Source organism: Triturus cristatus, chromosome 3_1 (genome assembly GCF_964204655.1).
Source record: "Triturus cristatus chromosome 3_1, aTriCri1.1, whole genome shotgun sequence".
Lineage (NCBI taxonomy): Eukaryota > Metazoa > Chordata > Amphibia > Caudata > Salamandridae > Triturus > Triturus cristatus.
Window position 1 is genome coordinate 636,732,025 of NC_140583.1, and position 21,713 is coordinate 636,753,737.

The 21,713-nt window shown below is 44.0% G+C and overlaps 1 pseudogene; it reads left to right on the forward strand.

Annotated features, from left to right (window-relative positions):
• Positions 1 to 634: 634 nt before the first annotated feature.
• On the forward strand, positions 635 to 3,766 carry LOC146860682 (peroxiredoxin-4 pseudogene; annotated as a pseudogene).
• The last annotated feature ends 17,947 nt before the right edge of the window (positions 3,767 to 21,713 follow it).

Sequence of the window (21,713 nt, forward strand, 5' to 3'; positions counted from 1 at the left end):
TATGCGTGTTTACTGCCAGTGTCTGCCATTTAAGATAATGCTGCAGTAGCGCAGACAGGGTAAAGGGCACTGGGCTGGTTATATGTGTATATATGTGCGCTTACATGTGCAGGCTGCTTTTGAAAGACTACCATCGTGCGCACCCTGGAAGCTGCACACAGGGACATGCCTGTGGAAGTTTTGAATTGCAAATTCAAACTGTTAAAATAACCCCTATTGATATCCATAAACCTTCTTTATAAATATTGATGTCACCCCTAAGTAGGCCTTTTTGCCAATAAAAATAGAGTGCTTGGTATTTAAAAGCAGGTCACGTGAAAGTCAATGTTGAACATGTTCTTACAGTGAAATATTCCCCAAAAGCTAGTTTGACTATAGCAAGGCTGGCTGCTTCCATTGGGAAATTCTGGTCTGCACTGTTGCATTTATTAAATGCTAAATTCAGGTTAGTAGAAGCTAGAGAAATAATTCAAGGACTAATTTTTATAGTTATCCAATATCCAATTTAATGGTGAAATCAAAATTTGTCAACCTATTGAGTAAAAGGTCTATATCATAAAAAGTCCAATGGCACAGAATCATTAGTACTTATTTTAGGGCTCACTTAGCATCCTACACGAGCCTCTTTAAGAGAATGAAGGAGACACCTCAACTGCCACTTAACAGCATGCTTCATCATGGGTGCCTCCTTTCATCAAGGTAGGTCAATACCACCTGATGGGCTCAATGAAGTCAGAGTTTGGGAACTTGAGATAAATGTCCTTCCTGGAAAATGTAGGGTTGCATCTAAAAATGACTAAGGATAAAGTCTAGATATCTCTTTTTTCCATGGGTATCTGTGTCACTGTTAAAAAATATCAAATGCAGGATGTGTCTTGAAACATAATGGCTTTCACACTTAGCTAGAAAGTGAACTTACCTTCCATAGGTTTTTCCAATCCCATTTCTTTAGAGTACTCCAACAGAAGCTTATAATCTGTTTTAATGTTAAAAAAAATTGTTACCCCGTAAGTGCTCTTTGAAGTGCCAAATATTTTCATTCTGCATTTAAAAATGGTGCCAGGGTGGCACAAGTTGTCCTGCAGTGGACACTTTAACTTACAGCTCCTGGGTACCTCTGGTACCATATGTCAGGGACTTATAAGTAAGTAAAGTTATGCCACTTGGGTATTGCAAATTTAACATTACACTTTAAAGGTGTCAGTACACTGGCACTGAGGACTGGTTAGAAGGCTTCTGTGTGCTCTCAAAGTCGAAACACCAGCAGAATCAGTCCAAAACAATTGGGTGGATCATGCAAAAAGAGGCATTTCTTTACATTGGGTTACAACTTTAGTACATAAGTGAAGTCATCAGACACATATCAGAAGTTTAAAGAGAAGTCATACATATAGTAAAATCAATAGGGTGGTATTGCAATAACATGTAGACATTTAAATAGTTGTATTAATAATCACAACACAACAGCAACATGGAAAAGATAACAGAAACCCCCCCAAAACATAGTTTTTTGCGCTGACTGCATCATCCTCAGCAATAATCTATGGAAACTGTCCAAGCAAAACGCACATAATAAGGCTTCATTTTTATAAACTCAACACATCAGAAATTGCAGCAACCACACGATCTCCAATCAATTTTGTTTCACATGCCTAGCTGGTATTAGGTAGTCTGTAAAGACAATCTGTCTTCCAGATTGCAAGACCAAGGAAGAGAGAGTCCTTTGTAATGATACTCATTACACTTAGCTAGAATGTGAACTAACCTTTCATAGGCTTTTCCAATCCCATTTCTTTTGAGTACGCCAACAGAGACTTATAGTCTGTTTTAATTAAAAAAAAATCTTTACGCCGTAAGTGCGCTTTGAAGTGTCAAAGATTTTGATTCTGCAACAGACAGTGGATTAGAAGTAAAGGCAATTTTTTTATCCTGTCATTATACTTGTGATTAAGACCAGCCCCAAGTCCATTGCGGCATCCTCAATTAAAGATGACGCCGAAAATGGCATTAAAGGTGAAGTTGTGACAATGGATTGTTTTATTTCTTGAAATGGTTTTTAGTGGGTAATATCCCACTGACACTTCACCCTTTTCTAAAGGAAGGACCGTAAAAGTGTGGCCATCATAGAGAAATGATCAACAAAGCGCCTATAAAACTCAAATAGACCAAAACTTGAGTATAATTGGACTTTGCTGGTGGGAGCAACCTTTCTCTATAGCTTGCAGTAAATTGAGCTTGGGGCAAATCCCCCTCTACAATACAGAGTGACCTAGATTTTCAACTTCCTTAACCAGCATTCTGCATTTTTTGTTTTGTCATTACGTTTTCTGAAGTACGTGCATAACAAAGTTAAACCTCTTTTTTTTGTTTTGTTTTTTACACATTTAGCAAAAACTACAATGCTATCTTGTCAGGCAGCCCCCCACTCCATATTACCAAACAAGACAAACATAATCTTTCGAAACATGGAGGCAGTTGAAGACAAAGCAAAATGTATCCTAGTACAGTGAAAAGCCACATCAGCGGTAATAAAAGTCATGAGATGTCAGCAATCTTGTGTGAGCTAAATGTTATAATTTGCAGAACTAAGTTCAAGAGGGATGACAAACTTTGCTCCCTTCACTGAGGTCAAAAGCTCCTTAAGTGAAAGAAATGGTTTGTAATCCACCCTGTATTGTTTATTTAATGACGTGGGATCTGCACACAATCTCAAAGATCCCAATTTCATGCGTGTCAAAACAGTCAGAGAGACCTAATCTAAGGCATACACAGATTCGATGAAACTGTGAGACAATAAGTCCCTCAACACACTTCTTAGCTCCTTCTTAGCATTCAATGGAACATCCCTGAGTTTGGAATGGCACTATAAGCTCAATTCTGTGAGAAATGTCTTCATCTTTCCCCAACCATTTGCAAGAAACATGTTCGCACTTCACCAGAATGCACAATGTTTCCACTTGAATTCTCATGCCATAAACTGGACCGCCATGATCCAACTTAATGCCAACATTTGCCTTTGTGTCTCCACCCCAAAACATGTTGACCCTGTCTGGCCACACAAATATTACCTAAATGTTTTGTTTCCTGGAAATAGATTGTTGAAACAAAATACACCAACCCAAATACACCAACATATTAGACTTCTGTTCTCCATGGGCAAAAGCTTTTTCATCATTCAGTTCCAACTCTACCTTTCCAATGATGTTGTGCTGAAATATGCTTCTGAAAACAGAGTGAAGCACAGCATTATGGAGACGCCGGCATTGCATGGCGACTGGCCTTGCCATCGCCCTCTGCTTACTGCTGTGGGTCTGCGATGTCGTAGCCGAAGAAGAGAAACCTCCGCAAAGCAGGATGTACTAGGTGGACGAGGAGTGCCACTTCTGTGCCAGGTGTCGGGTGTACCCAGGAGAGGACACCTAGTTCCAGTTTTAGATCCTTCCAATCACCTCAGCAAGGTAAAGATTTCCAAACCATCTCCTTTTTTTGAAGGAACGGCTGTGATCAATGGAGAATTTAAGGAACTGAAACTTTCAGATTATCAAGGACAATATCTAGTTTTCTTCTTTTATATCCCCTCGACTTCACCTTTTCTAGTCCAACAGAAATAATAGACTTTAGTGACCGAATTGAAGAATTCAGATCTATAAACACTGAAGTGGTAGCATGTTCTGAGAATTCACAGTTTACGCACTTAGCATGGATAAATACTCCAAGGAAGCAAGGTTGTCTTGGACCAAGGAAGCAGTTTGAAGTTCCTGATTAACAGTTTGTCATTTCTCCAGGCATAGCACAGCAGTGTTGTGGTGGGAGGTAGGCGGTACCCTGTGCCATCCCCATGTTGGTACTTCTTTGGCTGGCTACTATCTTGATTGTGCATTCTGATTTTGCTCTAGTGCCTATTAGTGGATCATGGAACATTGTCGAAATCAAGAAGAGGATAAGCATAAGCTTGTGAGATGGCCGTAGCTCGGCACCAAAACTAGCACATCTTCTTCAAATGTTGTTTTGAACCTTAATTCCAACAATGACAAACTATTGGTAAAGATCACTGAGAAGAATTAAAGGACCCTGGTGAGCACTGGTGAGTACTGTGACAGGCTTACAACTTAAGAAGCCCATGTAAATCTTCAGTAAATAATAAGAATGGGAAGTTAAAGGGCATATAATGCTCATAGCATGAATAGCAGAGATGATTTTGGAATTACCATTTTATAATTATGTTGACTCCAAGAAGAGTTGTAAATATACAGTCTTAGGTAATGTGGATAGGCAGCAGCTCCTCAGCCACCTAGAAATTTCCTGATGACCCTCCCTGCCAGTAAAGCCAATAATGCCATCCCTACTATAACCATTACAACACTGATCTTTATGCCCAGTTTCATCCAGGCTCTTAATGATAGCTTAAATACCCTTCACTCTTGCAAATCTGGCACTTTGGCATAACACTTAGTCCAAAGAACTACAGTCTATTTTCTTAAATCTGGTACTGAACTGGATACCAGCATCCTCTGCCATGCTGTCTCAAACACAGCGCTCCTTGTACTCCTAAGACCCTCCTGTTTATGAGTCTGTCTGTGTTATTGAGAGATCTGTCGATTGCTCTGCTCCAGGGCAGTACAAAGTCAATTTCTGATCGTAAAGTAAATAGTGGAGTTAGCTCAATCCATGGTGGTACAAATAGGTTGGTGCATATGACGATCACTGAGAAAACCGTTGGGGTGTTACGTGATTTGTAAGGTATGGTAGGCCAGGGATGATTTGGTTGTAATAGGAAGAGAAAATAAGGAAACACAAACCATCAACAGCACTCCGCCTGTTTATCCCATTCTTAAATCAGTGAGTGCCATTGCAGACACCCTGGATGCCATCTCTATGTCTCTCCTTGCCCAGGGCAGAAGGCCGACAAGCAGCTGAGGAAGATAGTAGACTTATTGGACAGGCAAACAATGTAATAGAATTAGGCTCCAAATGAGCTGCAGTCTTTCCAAACATACTAAAAATAAAAAATGAATATTTTTTAAACTTAAGATTCAAGGACATTATTGAAGAATTCAGATGATTACCCGCTAAACTTGTAGGATAGATCTGAGAAAGACTCCAAAGTACTCTCGCCAGTACGTCCATTCACACAACGCTCTAGCTGAGAAGGGTAGTGGGCTGTTTCTATGAAGGAGGAGTTCAGTGCTTAATTAGTAAAAAAATAAGTGTCAGGGCTCTCGTTAGGAGGCCTCCGCAGCTTACACCACCCATTGCCACTGATGGCATTGCCAGTGACAGTACCTACCAAACTCCTAACCAGCACTCCGCCACAAGTGTTTCAATTTAGACTATTCTAGGCCCCCATTGCTATAAAAATAGCTTGGGCGGCAGGTGATAGTTGTTTTTAATATATACTGAATTAATAAACAATTGCTGTTCTGCTCATATTTAAGTTATACAAACAGCAACACCATGTGGCAGCTATCATAAGTGCCGGTGTTGACAATTATGTGCCGGTGCCGAGCATTGGAAACCACAGGCTCAAATTAAGCACTGGATGAGTTAGACATGATGAACTGTAGATTACTGTCATGACCCAGGAGGGTTGTGTGAAGAGATTGTAGGGCCCCAAAGTTAGTCTACCACTCTAAGTTTAAAAAAATAATTTATTGAATATAAATATAAGATACAACAGCAGTAAGATACAACATATAAATAAGATAAAATGCAATAATTTCATATAGGGGAAAAAGCAGAGGAAGGAAGGGAGGGTAGAAAGGGGGGGGGGGCGGATACATTATCTGGTAAAACTGGTCATATATTTAAAATAGAACAATTGAATAACAGTATTTATCCATAATTGTAACTTATACTATATTGAAAATATAAAACAAATGATACAACAGTTAATAACCATTAACTTCAAGGAGGTTTGGGTATTTCTTCATTGCTAGGGTTATGTAGGGGTGAGGATTTTGCTGACGTGCTTAAGAAATTAGTAATAGGTGACCATAATAAATCTCGTTTGATAGCAAGTGCAATTGGGTGAACGTAAGCCTTAGCTAATCTATGGTTATAACAAACGCCATACCACCAGTCTTGAAATGAAACATTTGAAGCATTTTTCCATGACTTGATGATTTGTTGAAATGCTACAGCAATAAGAAGGTCAATAATGGAAATATTAAAATTGGAGGAGGACCATACTTCTGAGAAGCTACCTAGAAAAATATGTGAAAAAGAAAAAGGGACATGAGTAAGAAACATTTTGTTAATCTGTTGACACACTTTGATCCAAAAATCATGAATAGGAGGGCAAGTAAATAACATATGTTTAAGATCTGCTACAGGAGACGGGCAAGACCAACAGGCAGAGGGGACATTAGGATCTATGTGATGCAACTTAGCTGGAGTGATCAGAAGTCAATTATATATGAAAAATAAAGTCTGTGTAGTGTTAGCTGCTCTAGAAGACTTCCTTATTTTTGTCCAAATTTTGCTCCATGTTAAAATAGGAAAAGAAACAGCTAAATCAGATTCCCAGTGACATTCTACGCTAGACTTATCATGAGTGACAGAGGTGTCTCTTAATTTCTTATAAATTTGAGATGCAGAAGGAGAGGTATGTAAAAATGAGAGCTTGGTATGAAAAGGATTGACATATGTAGAGGAGGATGTGAACGCGTCATAGGAAGTTTGAGCAGCTGCAGTTAGCAACATATATTTGGAATAAAAGGAGAGAGGTAGAGAAAAGCGGGTTTCAATTATAGAAATGGGGATACAGATATTACCATGAAAAAGTTGATGAGTCCATTTAAGACCGAGATTTAACCAATCCTTCCAAAAAAGAGTCATATTTTTAATTTTAATATGTTTATTATACCAAATTGGAGAATGTAAAAAACTGGTACAATCATCAAGGCCATTGAATATGAGAGGATGAAAGATTTTACGGATATTTTTAAGAATGAGGAGAGACCATCTTGCTAGAGTATAAGAAATGGAAACAAACTCTTCAAAGGAGAAGGGGTGGAAGAAAAAAGTTTCAATTTCTACCCACAAAGGCTGAGAATTAGAATCAGTCTTATTCTCAGATAACAGAGAAGAGGAATGTTTAAGAAAAAATGAAGTGTTGTACGAAGAAAAGTCAGGAAAGTTGACTCCACCCATATGTTTAGGCTGTTTGAGTTTGGAGAAAGACATCCTAGTTTTTTTGTTTTGCCATAAACATTTTGATAGAATATTGTAGATGTTTTTATAACAAGATTTGGGGATATTGATTGGGAGATTAGATAAGAAAAAGAAAATTATTGGGACTAGCATCATTTTTATAGAATCTAATCTACCCCACCAGGATAAGAATAAGGGGTGCCAATGCGTCGTGGAACTTGATAGAGTTGATTGTAGATTTTTTACATTTAATGTTACAGTGTCTTTAATGGAAGGTGTGAACCATAAGCCTAAGTATTTGATCTTAGTTGGGCTCCACTGAAAGGAGGAAGTCAGGAAATAAGCATGAAAACAATGTTTGTTTAGAGGGAGAATTTCACATTTATTGACATTGTGTTTGTATCCTGAAACTAACGCAAAGTCTGAGACTTCTGATAGAAAAGTCGGTATGGAGGTTTGGGGATTGGAAATAAATAAAAGAATGTCATCTGCATATGCTGAGAGTTTTAGTTGTTTATCACCATATGGAAAACCAGTAATGTCTATATTAAGACTAAGCCAAAATAAATAATAAGGGAGATAATGGACAGCCTTGTCAAACACCTCTGTATAGGGGAAAAGAGGAAGATACTTGACCATTTGCTAGAATAAAGAATCTAGGAAAAGAATAGAGTAGCCAGACATAAGAAAGAAATTTGGGGCCAAAACCAAACCAGACAAGTGTTGTAAAATAAACTGCCAATTAACTCTATCAAACGCTTTTTCAGCATCTAGTGCAATAGCTGCCAATGATTGTTTATGAGAATGGGAATTACTAAGGACATTGAAAAAGAGTTGAGTATTATCTGAGAGGTGGGGGCCGTTTATAAAACCACATTGTTCTCTGCCAATTAAATGTGGTAAAATAATGTCTAAGCAGAGAGCAAGAATTTTCGCAAATATCTTATAAGCTAAATTAATTAAAGAAATGGGTCTATAATTATGCACAATGTGTGGTCTTTATTTTCTTTAGGAAGAAGGCAGATCAAAGCCTCTTGAAAAGAACCTTCAGATTTCTGGGATTCTATAAAAAATAGAAATAATTGATGCAGTTTGGGAATGAGGAAGCTAGAAAAATACGTGTAAAATTCTATTGTAAAGCCGTCAGGCCCAGGAGCTTTCCCTTTTTTGAGCATTTGAATGGCTTTAAGAATGTCTTTAATTTGTATGTCTGCCTCTAAGGAAGAGAAATCTACATCTGGAGAGGGAGGTGGAGAAATGGAAGATAAATACTGTGAAATGTCAGTCGTTGAGGGGGAGATTCAGGTGTATATAGTTTTTGGTAAAAATTTGTGAATTCTAATAGAATATCTTCATCCGTATGGACTGTCTTATTAGATGCAGTTACAACAGATTCAATTTTAGTACGTTCTTTTTTAATCTTAAAATAATTGGCTAGAAGGTTGCCAGATTTATTTTTTGCGCAATAGTATTTAGCACTAGATTTAAGTAGGTACAGGTTTGCAGACTCAGTAGAAAGTTTATTAAAAGTGAGTTTAGCTTTAATAAGTTCATTTAAATCAGATTGGCTCTTTGTTAAATAATAAGAGTATTCCAAATTTTTAATTTGCGTATTATGTACTTGTAAGGAGTTAGAAGATGCTCTTCGTTTTTGGGTTACAAACGAAATAATGAAGTCTCTAGAGGTAGCATTAAAAGTATCCCAGATAAGTTGGGGGGATGATTGAGGGGATTCATTTTCTCAAAAAAATGTGGTTGCAAAATCAAGAAAGGCTGATGTAATTTAGAATCTAGTAGGAGAGAGATATTGAATCTCCATCGTTTAGTACTTTTAATGGGAGGAAGCAAGTCCAAACTTAAAGAAACTGGGGCATGATCAGAGATTAAAATAGAGCCTATGTCAGATTGGGAAATGTGTTGAGTTAGAGCTTTGGAAATATAAAGATAATCAATTCGGGATTGAGAGGAGTGTACTGGAGAGTAATACGTATATTCTTGTAAAGTAGGATGGCATAATCTTCAAGAGTCTACAAGAGACCTTTGAGATATAGTGGAGGTAAATTGAGTATGCATGGAAGAAGGTGAGAATCTAGCAGTAGACCGTTTATTTATAAAAGGATCCATAACCATATTACAATCACCACCCAAAATTAAATAATCATTAGTACATTGCATCACAGTGGAAAGGATTTGTGGACAAAACCGTTTATCTTGGTTAGAGGGCGCATATACATTAAAAATGATTAAAGGAATCTACCTTCAGAATCATTATCCTGACGTATGAGCTGGACATTTAAACGTTTATGGCAGAGAATACCAACTATTCAATTATCAAGAGGAGAGGGAGGATTAGATAACTAGTCCTTATCCCCACATTATATATGAATCATCAAGAAGAACTAGTTTCAGTGTATGTGATAAAGAGGGGCTGTATGTTTAAGGTGAAAATAAAAAGATTTTTTCTTTTTTATGAAGCCCTCACCCACCAACATAGTTTGAGGCATGCTTCATCATCGGGCCCACCTGGTGACACCGAGTGTGTCCCTGGTGTGCTACAACGCCTGTTTACAGCGGAGCGGGTATTTTACTGAGTGTGCAGTGAGGTGGTGTGAAAGTGGCATTTAAAAACTGTAAAGTGGTCCCATTACACACAGGTTTATTTTAATGTTTGGGCCACTGGCTGTTGTAAAACCAAGGCGGTGGATGTGGGTGGAGTAAAGATTACAAACTCCTACGTCCAACAGACGGTCTACATGTTTCAGGCAGGCCTTGTGTATGTACTGGCTTTCCTCAGGACCTTAAAGTGAAAGTGTGGGATCTAAACCTAAGTGTAGTATTAGACCAAGAAATGTGATGCACGCTCTAAGGTGCACTAAGTGTAAGAGGGGGATTCCCTCTCAGAGCATTCCTGTAAGGCAAAGACATGGAAGCGAGAACAAACAAAAACATACAGACGAACTTACAAATATTTGCGAAATTTAGCATTGTGCTGAAAATCACATACATAATGATACTGCCGCGGTGACCTGCAAGGATGCGGAAAAACTGCGGTATAATGCCAAGGTGAAGGCAATATGTGGCATTTACCGAGTTATACGCTACTGTGTTAACGGTTGTGCATCTCGGCGGGTAACTGTGCTATAATTCTTACATTTGCGATTAGTAGGGAACGCTTCATGACAGAAAACCCAGGCTTAACTTTCATTGATAGTGACATCAGTGAAATACTTGCAGACCCCTCCTTCCTGGTAGATTTCAATATCATGAACACCATAGCCCAGACTACTGACTGGGACACTTTGACTGAGAAGAAACGCAACCGGAACAGAACCATTTTACACGGATTTATTCTAACGGAGTACCTACGCACCAACACCGCCCCACGCGGACTCCTAGTCACCAGCGCCCCCAGGATTTTCCTGGAAGATGCCACTTTCAGGAAAGACTTGGCCCAGATCGCCTGGCACTGTACCAGGGACTGGCTGGTACTAATCATCAAGACCACCAAACGACTATCAGAGGCAATGATCATTGACATTCAGGCCACAGAAACCCACTTTAAGACAACCATAACTTCATTCAAGAAGAAATTGGATGAACGGAACAAAGAAATGGCCTAATACAAGGAATACCTGACTCAGGCAAAGATAACTAAATTCCAAAAAGACCTTAAGAGGTTCTCTTATGTCAAGGCATACCCTTACACTGAGGACAACTATGTAGCCCCCAACAAACAAGACAAGCACAGCGAGGCTTCTGGGGACAGTAGCTCCATATCCAGTGACTCCAGCACAGGCTCATGGAAATCAAGAGGAAGAGGTCGCAAACAGCGCTGTCAACAACCCTGGAATGGACAACCACAAGGCAATAACTTTGGACCACCACACTTCGCCCACCCGCCACTAAACCCTTATTTTGGCTTGCCCCCAATGTACCAATTTGGACCACCAGCCTACTGTCAGGGAAACCAAAGACCACCTTTTTTAGGACAGGGCCGCAGACCCCGCAGCCGGAGGAGGAGCAACCAACAAGTACGATGGGCGGAAGAAGAAGATCCAGTAAGTGCCAACACCCGGAACAGAACACGGGAACAACAACCCGGACCGAGCGGACACCTATGAGGGAAGAGAATGAACCGCAACCCACACTGGTCTTCAACCTGTCAAACACTCCACTGTCACAAAAAGAAGAAACTGTATCCAATAAGGGTCTCTCGTTCGTTCCTACTACCAATCTGGATAAATTCAAACTTCATGCGGAACTAGCTGAGTTTTTTAGAAAACTCAAGCTCAAAGCCTTTTTTGAGAAAGAAAAAACAAGTGATGACCAAAATGACATCAGGACCAATGAAACAGGCTTGAAACTAAAATCTACCTTCATGCCTCCACCTTCCAGCACCCCAGCAGAAATCACTATATTTGAACAAGCTGTCTACCATGACATAGAAAACATGGAAAAAGCTGAAACCTTCAACAACCTCTCCAAAGAAGACAGGGAGTTCATCCGTAAACTACAGGATAACCCCACGTTGATCATAAAACCGGCGGATAAGGGCGGAGGCATTGTCCTACAAGATAAAAAAGACTACGACAATGAATGCCGCAGACTCCTGAGTGACACATGGAATTACGAATTTCTAAAGACGGACCCAACCAAGACCCTGCAATCAACCATCCAAGCCCTAGTCAAGCATGCAGAAGAGGCCCGACAAATTTCAAAGCAGGAAGTGGATTACCTGTGCACCAAAAACGCGAAAGTGCTATATTTTTACACTGTACTAAAGACTCACAAGGAAGCAAGACCCCCACTAGGGTGCCCAATTGTGTCAGGAATTGGGTCCCTTCTAGAGCCCCTGTCCAGATACTGCAATTTCTTCCTGAACCCCCTGGTGCAGAGGACAACTACATACATCAAAGACACTAAATATCTCCTGAATGTCATCAATGATCTGACCTTTGAACCCACTTCCCAACTACTAGTGGGGTTGGACATCGAAAGCCTCTATACGAGTCTGCCACAGGACGCCACCTTACAGGTCCTGCATGACATCCTTATGGACACACCCTGGGAATACCACACACCCAGAGAATTTATCCTCAACTGTGCAACTCTGGCCTTAAAGAAAAACTATTTCGAATATTAGGGGCGGTTCTACCTCCAAACCAATGGTACTTCCATGGGGAGCGTCTTTACCCCCGGCGTGGCAGGACTATACGTCCACCATTTTGAACGGACAAACATAGCCACATCCAGCAACCCACACACCAGCAACATTCAAGTGTGGCGTTGTTACATTGAAGATATCTTCATGATCCGGACAGGCACCCCAGCATTGTTGACTAGGTTCCTTGTGTGTTAGAACAAAGGGCAAACCCAATAGTCACTGGGACCTGGGTAACAAACAGTATAAATGCAAATGGTCCCAGAACATACGTAAAATTGAAAAAAGGTAAACAAAATAACTGTTGCAACGAATAAGGCAGAACCAAAGTGTTATTTAATCACACTTAGAACAAGCACATAAATGCATTTGAAAAAATCACACTATTTATAAAGGTGCAGGGTGCCACGGGGAAGGGGAAGGAGTGATGAGTTAGGTAGGGTAGTAGGATAAGTGACATATAAGTGTTCATAACAATAATACAAATCAATTGCTGGGCACGTTGCTGTCGTGCCGATTAGTCAGGATTAGAGTCATTCATTGACAAAATTGAATGTTTAACCGAACAACCATATACAAGTGATAGTCCACAGTGCTCAACGCACTATTGAATGTATTGGCATGGTGGGATGTCGACGTTTCGACCCCTCTTCCAAGGTAGGTTGATTAAATCCTTACAGGTGGGGTCTTCCTCAGGACAAAGAGGATGGTTGAAAGGGGAAGGTGGGCACCTATAAAAAGATGGGTAGGAGTTAAAGAGTAGTAGAGCCAAGCGGGGATTTAAAATGCGAGGCTGGATATGGAAAATAAATGCCATAATTACCAGTTAAAGGAACGAACATCTAATCAGTGTCAGCTTAACAGCAGGGCAAAAAGGCTCCAAAGACGGGTGGGAGTGAAAAGCACCTAAAAAGAATTAAAGGTGACAATGGAGTCAAGAAAATGTATTAAATTTGAATAGGTGGACAAAGGGTATGACTCCGTGTGAAAATGGACTTACGTGTATTGCTTGAAACAAAAGGGAGGAATTGATTACTCCATCGAAGCACACCGTCGCGTAGATCGGTATGTTGAGTGAAAATGAATCACTGGAAAAACAGCCTCTACAAACCAAATGGAGAGAGTGCTCATTTTAAATGTGAAACCGGATAGGTGAGAAATACAATGCCAACAGGACCTGGCCGCCCAACCTATCATCCGTATACTACGATATACAAAGGAGGGGGCGAGAATCCACAGACTAGGAAATAGACGTAGGAGAAACAGAATGAATCCAAGGAGCGAAATATCGCTTACACAATATGCATGAAAAAAGCACAATCATACGTTGAAATGTGGACGGACTCGTCGTGTGAACCATAAAAAACCCATAAGGGGGACTGGCCAATAAATTAATGAAAAACACAAAGAAAGAATTCAATATGAGAAAAGAACGCTTAACGCAATATGCAAAGGACAGGCAAAATCGTCAGTATACACGGGGACGCACTATTTATGGGAAGCATGGAAAAACATGGGTATACTTATCGGTCGGTTATGCCAAATACAGCGGGATGCCATACAGGCAGTGACTATACTTTGAGGCTGCGTTCGAGTCTCCAACTGCTTGGATATACCAGCTTACTGAGACCTCGGAGCGGCTCCCTGATATGGAGAACGCTTATGACCGCGTGGGGGGGAACTGGCCAATAAATTACATAAATAAAACAAACCACTTTGAAAGAATTCAGTACAAGAAAGGATCGCTTAACGCAATATGCTAAGGACGGGTAAAGTCGTCTGCATACACGAGGACGCGCTGATTGTGGGAAGTATAAAAAGCCTAGGATTAACTGATCGGTCGTTTAAGTCTTATAAAGCAGAATGCCATACAGTCAGTGACTCTACCTTGAAGCGGCGTTCGAGACTCCAACTGCTCGGATCTGGCTGCTTACTGAGACCTCGGAGCGGCTCCCTGATATGGAGAACGCTCACGGCCGCGTGACGCTGGACCGGGTGCAGCCGCTAAATGCTGCCAATACCGGGAGAGTGGAAGAAAGACCATTCTCGTAGTTCCTAATTGGGCTTGGAGAAATCGTGAATAAAAATTAATAAATAAACAATGTGGAAAAGTGTATCTGAATAGGTCCGGGTGTTATAATATTTAAGTAAGTGGAAGGCATAACCGGCAGTGGAGTCATAATCAGCTGAATGGGATTTGATTATGGACACGCAACGCCGTGAAAAATCATGGAACGAAGCGTCAGTGGTATGGAGGTGCCTGGTTGGTCAGCAAACATGGGTGTACATTTGGATTGACATCGTTTAACAGACACATGAAGGTGCGGCCAAAACTAATGGTCGGTTCTTAGGTAAACTAATAGTCAAATAGACATATTCGCACTGAGTACATGAATTGAATGCTTCTGAAGGTTGAAATGACAAATTGCGCTAAAAAGGATATCTCAGTTGTAGAGAATACAAGACATAAAAAAACATTGGTCGTTTGAAGGTGCATCATTAGAAACCAAGCATGTAAGCTCATGAAAATTTGCATTATCTAATAAAATTACGACAAAAAAGATGATAATTACATTGGGAAAAAGCAATCTATAGTAGTATGGAGGTGCAAACATATGTGTACATTTAGATTGACATCGTTTAACAGACTCATGAGGGTGCGGTCAAAACTAATGGTCGGTTCATAGATGAACTCCATACTACTATAGATTGCTTTTTCCCAATGTAATTATCATCTTTTTTGTCGTAATTTTATTAGATAATGCAAATTTTCATGAGCTTACATGCTTGGTTTCTAATGATGCACCTTCAAACGACCAATGTTTTTTTATGTCTTGTATTCTCTACAACTGAGATATCCTTTTTAGCGCAATTTGTCATTTCAACCTTCAGAAGCATTCAATTCATGTACTCAGTGCGAATATGTCTATTTGACTATTAGTTTACCCAAGAACCGACCATTAGTTTTGGCCGCACCTTCATGTGTCTGTTAAACGATGTCAATCCAAATGTACACCCATGTTTGCTGACCAACCAGGCACCTCCATACCACTGACGCTTCGTTCCATGATTTTTCACGGCGTTGCGTGTCCATAATCAAATCCCATTCAGCTGATTATGACTCCACTGCCGGTTATGCCTTCCACTTACTTAAATATTATAACACCCGGACCTATTCAGATACACTTTTCCACATTGTTTATTTATTAATTTTTATTCACGATTTCTCCAAGCCCAATTAGGAACTACGAGAATGGTCTTTCTTCCACTCTCCCGGTATTGGCAGCATTTAGCGGCTGCACCCGGTCCAGCGTCACGCGGCCGTGAGCGTTCTCCATATCAGGGAGCCGCTCCGAGGTCTCAGTAAGCAGCCAGATCCGAGCAGTTGGAGTCTCGAACGCCGCTTCAAGGTAGAGTCACTGACTGTATGGCATTCTGCTTTATAAGACTTAAACGACCGATCAGTTAATCCTAGGCTTTTTATACTTCCCACAATCAGCGCGTCCTCGTGTATGCAGACGACTTTACCCGTCCTTTGCATATTGCGTTAAGCGATCCTTTCTTGTACTGAATTCTTTCAAAGTGGTTTGTTTTATTTATGTAATTTATTGGCCAGTTCCCCCCCACGCGGTCATAAGCGTTCTCCATATCAGGGAGCCGCTCCGAGGTCTCAGTAAGCTGGTATATCCAAGCAGTTGGAGACTCGAACGCAGCCTCAAAGTATAGTCACTGCCTGTATGGCATCCCGCTGTATTTGGCATAACCGACCGATAAGTATACCCATGTTTTTCCATGCTTCCCATAAATAGTGCGTCCCCGTGTATACTGACGATTTTGCCTGTCCTTTGCATATTGCGTTAAGCGTTCTTTTCTCATATTGAATTCTTTCTTTGTGTTTTTCATTAATTTATTGGCCAGTCCCCCTTATGGGTTTTTTATGGTTCACACGACGAGTCCGTCCACATTTCAACGTATGATTGTGCTTTTTTCATGCATATTGTGTAAGCGATATTTCGCTCCTTGGATTCATTCTGTTTCTCCTACGTCTATTTCCTAGTCTGTGGATTCTCGCCCCCTCCTTTGTATATCGTAGTATACGGATGATAGGTTGGGCGGCCAGGTCCTGTTGGCATTGTATTTCTCACCTATCCGGTTTCACATTTAAAATGAGCACTCTCTCCATTTGGTTTGTAGAGGCTGTTTTTCCAGTGATTCATTTTCACTCAACATACCGATCTACGCGACGGTGTGCTTCGATGGAGTAATCAATTCCTCCCTTTTGTTTCAAGCAATACACGTAAGTCCATTTTCACACGGAGTCATACCCTTTGTCCACCTATTCAAATTTAATACATTTTCTTGACTCCATTGTCACCTTTAATTCTTTTTAGGTGCTTTTCACTCCCACCCGTCTTTGGAGCCTTTTTGCCCTGCTGTTAAGCTGACACTGATTAGATGTTCGTTCCTTTAACGGGTAATTATGGCATTTATTTTCCATATCCAGCCTCGCATTTTAAATCCCCGCTTGGCTCTACTACTCTTTAACTCCTACCCATCTTTTTATAGGTGCCCACCTTCCCCTTTCAACCATCCTCTTTGTCCTGAGGAAGACCCCACCTGTAAGGATTTAATCAACCTACCTTGGAAGAGGGGTCGAAACGTCGACATCCCACCATGCCAATACATTCAATAGTGCGTTGAGCACTGTGGACTATCACTTGTATATGGTTGTTCGGTTAAACATTCAATTTTGTCAATGAATGACTCTAATCCTGACTAATCGGCACGACAGCAACGTGCCCAGCAATTGATTTGTATTATTGTTATGAACACTTATATGTCACTTATCCTACTACCCTACCTAACTCATCACTCCTTCCCCTTCCCCGTGGCACCCTGCACCTTTATAAATAGTGTGATTTTTTCAAATGCATTTATGTGCTTGTTCCAAGTGTGATTAAATAACACTTTGGTTCTGCCTTATTCGTTGCAACAGTTATTTTGTTTACCTTTTTTCAATTTTACGTATGTTCTGGGACCATTTGCATTTATACTGTAGGTTCCTTGTGTGGCTTAATGAAAGGGACCCATACTTAAGATTCACGTGCTCCTCAAGCCCCACAAACCTGGCATTTCTGGACCTTAATATAACAGCAGAGGATTGTGTTCTGAAAACCACCACACACTACAAACCGACGGCCAGGAACTCCCTTCTCTGGTTCGATAGCTTTCACCCTCGAGCCCTCAGGGACAACCTTCCCTTTGACCAATTTTTGAGAATACACAGAAATTGCAGCCAAATAAAGGATTACCATAAACAGTCAACGGCACTAGTCTCCAAACTATACGACAGATTGTGCAAAAAATGAAAAAAAGAGCCCACAACCAAAATCGAGAGGCCCTCTTAGAAGACACAACACGTGAAAAGCTCAACCAACCCATGACGTATGTCACTACCTACAATGAGGCTTCCAACAAAGTGACAAACATCATCCACAAGCACTGGCGGATCCTTAACTCAGGCAGCAGAAACTGGGAATCTCCACTCTATGCCTACAAGCGTGCCGGCAACCTCAAGGATCGACTAGTATCCACACGGCCCAGACCAACTCGAAAATCAACCAAAAACACTGTACTGAACAGTTGGGATTTGCCCAATGTCACAGGACACTACCCATGCAACAATTGCAGCGTGTGCCATCTCACACGACCATCCAAGACACTTGATCTGGAACCTGGAGCCACCTGGAAGCAGTTACGACACACCAACTGCAACTCTGCAAACGTGGTCTATCTGATTGAATGTCCATGCGGCCTATGCTATGTAGGCAAGATGACATGCAAAATCAGGACTAGAATAGTAGAGCACCGCAGCACAATCCGGTGTAAGAAAAACATCAGTCGCTTAACAGATCACTACTTACAACTAAGAGACACTACAAATGACATGTCCTGGACAGTGATCGAATACTTTGACTATAACAACACTAACAATGAAAAGTTCCTACTCAACAAGGAACAACGGTGGATTTACCGCCTATCCACCCAGCTACATGGTTTAAACGACTCCATCCCTTGGCACTGCCTTAACTATTGACCAGTAACTACCTAAACAAGGGGTGGCGGGGGGCGTGGCCAAGATGGCGAGGTGAGCGGTCGCACTCTCCGTGAGCTCCCGAGACCCTAGGCCCCTGGACCGTGCTTTTTTGCAGAATCTCCCCCTGGTCTGCTGGGAGATCGCGGACGAAGAGGGGGAATGTCGGCGGCCCAGCTGTGGTCTTAGCGTGGCCCCCGGACAGCACCGCGGGAGGCCCAGAGAGCACGCACGGGACGGAGCAGCGCGGAGGTGGGGCCGAGAGCTGGAGCCTGCCGACGCGGACCACGGTGTGGAACCGGAGCACCGGCGAGGCTGGGCCGGCGTGAGCCAACCTCGCCTGATGGAGTGGCCGGGAGGAGGATTGCCGGAGGAGCCTCACAGGGAGAGGACATTTGAAGACGGCTGGAGGCGGAGCCGAGCCCGGGGCCCGGCGCCATTTCACTGCGCTTGGCCGGGAGTGCAGCCTACAGGCGGGACATCGGCGCTCGAGGTGGAGAGCGAGGCACCGGTGAGGAGGGAATCCGGAGGGACAGCCTATGAGAGGGGCAGCCGGCCCGGCGGCGGAGGGTCCTGGAGTCCACAGGGGCCCCGGCGGGTGACCCCCGCAGGCCGCCTGACGCCAGAGGAGGAGCAGCGGAGAGGTTCCGGGCCCGGTGGGGAGCGAGGAACAGCACGCAGGGTGAACGTGGCAGGAGAAGAGTTCGGGGAGCACCCCTGCGGCCTGGCCTGGGGCCCGGCGCGCATCCATCTGGGGGAGTCGCCCCTGTGGAGCACAGAGATTGGCCGATCGCTTCGCTGAGCCCCGGGGGACTGCAGTGGTGGAACAGGGCTTGGATCAGGCGGCTTGCGATCCAGGAGAGGACACGTGGCATCATACGCGGAGTGGACTGAGCACCCGAGACGCAGGAAGAGCCGTCTGCTTTGCGTCCCCCTGACAATGGCAGGCCACAGAGGCGGCAAGAGGGGGGACCGCACTCTCCCCGAGATGCTCAGCAGGAACCACCAGAGAGCGGACAGGGGGCAGCCGTCGCCGGGCTCCTCCGGGGGTACGCGGGAGACAGGCGAGGGAGAGCCGCCGGTCACTAGAGCCTTCATGGAGTCCCTTTTTAGCTCCCTCAGGGATGACTTCCAAACGCTGAAACAGGAGGTCGCCGGTGAGATGCGGGAGGTGCGCAGAGAAGTGGATGGCCTGGGAGAGCGGGTGGCTTCCGTGGAGGGACGAAGACATCGAACAGTTGCAGCAGGAGGTGCTGCGCCTCCGGGACCAACAGCTCGATCTTCAGGCACATAACGAGGACCTTGAAAACAGATGCCGGCGGAACAACATTCGGGTCCGGGGAGTTCCATCCGCGAACGAGGGGTCCGATGTGGCCGGCTACTTACAGGCCCTGTTCAGGGAGATCTTGGGAGAGTCGGCAGACTTCCCCATCCAGATCGACAGAGCACACAGGGTGGGGCTGCTGAGGCGTGCGTCGGCACCACCGCCGGATATTCTGGCCTTTCTCCCGGACTTCCCACTCAAGGAGCGCATCCTGGCTGAGGCAAGGAAGAGGCCATCCCTGAACTTTCGTGGCCACCCAGTAGCTTTATATCAGGACTTATCTGCCATAACGCTTCAGAAATGCAAAGCTTTCAAGATCGCCACAGACTTTCTGAGGGAGCACGGAACGCCCTATGCCTGGGGTTACCCCTTCCGTCTCATTTTTCGGTGGAATGGCACTTTGCACCAACTACGCTCCCTGCAGGAGACCTGCAGGGTCTTGGGTATCACTGCAATGGAGGAGGACGCGACTACGCCGCGCCGGAGGCGCTCTACTAGAGATGGCTGGCAACGGGCGGCGGGGCGGCGTTCTTCTGGCCGCGCCGGGAGGCCGGACTCACCCACCATCATGGCCGGAATGGCCGGCGCAGTACTCGAGGTGGCCAGGGACACTGCCGCCGGTGACGTCGCGCTGACGGCGTAAGAACACTCCGGGGGGAGATCGTCACAGCCTACTTCATACTGCAGGTTTGGGGGCTCCAGGGAGGGGGGGCCACGGGGAGGAGACGGTGGCTGGACGTCCACTCAAGTCACTTACCACAGACTTGTCCCTCGTGGGGCTCGACTGGGACTATGGTTTACTGGGGTTGGGGGTCGGAGGAGGGAGGGAGGGAGGGGGGGGTCAGGGGTTGTTGGATTGTTGCCTAAGGGGTTGTTCGTTGGGAGCGGGGGGGTTTGCATAGGCTGTATGGTTAAGGGTGTGGAAAGGGAGTTGTTTGGGGGTTGAACGGGGGAATTGGGGGGGAACCAGGAGGGGAGGGGGGGTCGTCCAGTGCACCACAGAGGTTATGGCCGCGGCGGCGGCACTCTTGAGATGAACTCTGCGTATGCGGAGGCTCTGCGCTATCTCGCCTGTCCTCACCTATGCCGCCCACCACTCTTAAGATCGTGACACTTAATGTTCGGGGCCTCAACAACCCGGTCGAACGGCAGGCTGTGTTATCCCTACTAGAAAGCACCCAAGCGGACATTTGCCTCCTTCAGGAGACCCACTTGTTGCTCAGGGACTGTCACAGGCTCCGCTCCCACAAATTCCCGACACAACTCTTCTCTTCTGGCAACACTAAGACAGCGGGGGTGGCGATCCTGGTGGCCAGGCAGTTTAGGGGAGAAGTCCTACACAAACAATCGGCACAGAAAGGCAGGCTATTAGCCTACAGGTTTAGGGTGGGGGTCTCCACTTCACAGTGGGATCCGTGTATAGCCCCAACGAACAACAAGAGCGCTTTTTACGCTCAGCGCTGGAGGACATCACTGCCACACAGGACAGGCACATTATCCTCGGAGGTGACCTTAATATGGTCTTTGATTCGGCCTTAGACAGATCCGCGCATCGCTCTCCGCAAACTGGGGAATTCTCGGCCGGGTGTAAGGCACAGCTGGTGGAGCTGGACCTCCATGACCTCTGGCATCGCATGCATCCTACTGATAGAGACTATTCATTCTACTCCCACGCACATAAAACCTATGCGCGCCTGGATCATCTTCTGGTCACCGCACCGGTGTGTGCTCTCGCTACCGCGACGGAGATGGGGGTGGTCTCCCTATCTGATCACGCCCCGGTCACCGTCGAGCTCGGGCTGCCGCCGATCTCGTGCCCACCGCGGGTTTGGCGTCTGCGGGACACCTTACTGCATAGGAAGGCGGTAGTCACGCACGTGACGCATGCAATTCAGGACTATCTGTCCCATAATGACGACTCCGCTACCTCCCGGGCGACACAGTGGGCTGCTCTGAAGGCGGTACTCCGGGGGGAGTTTATA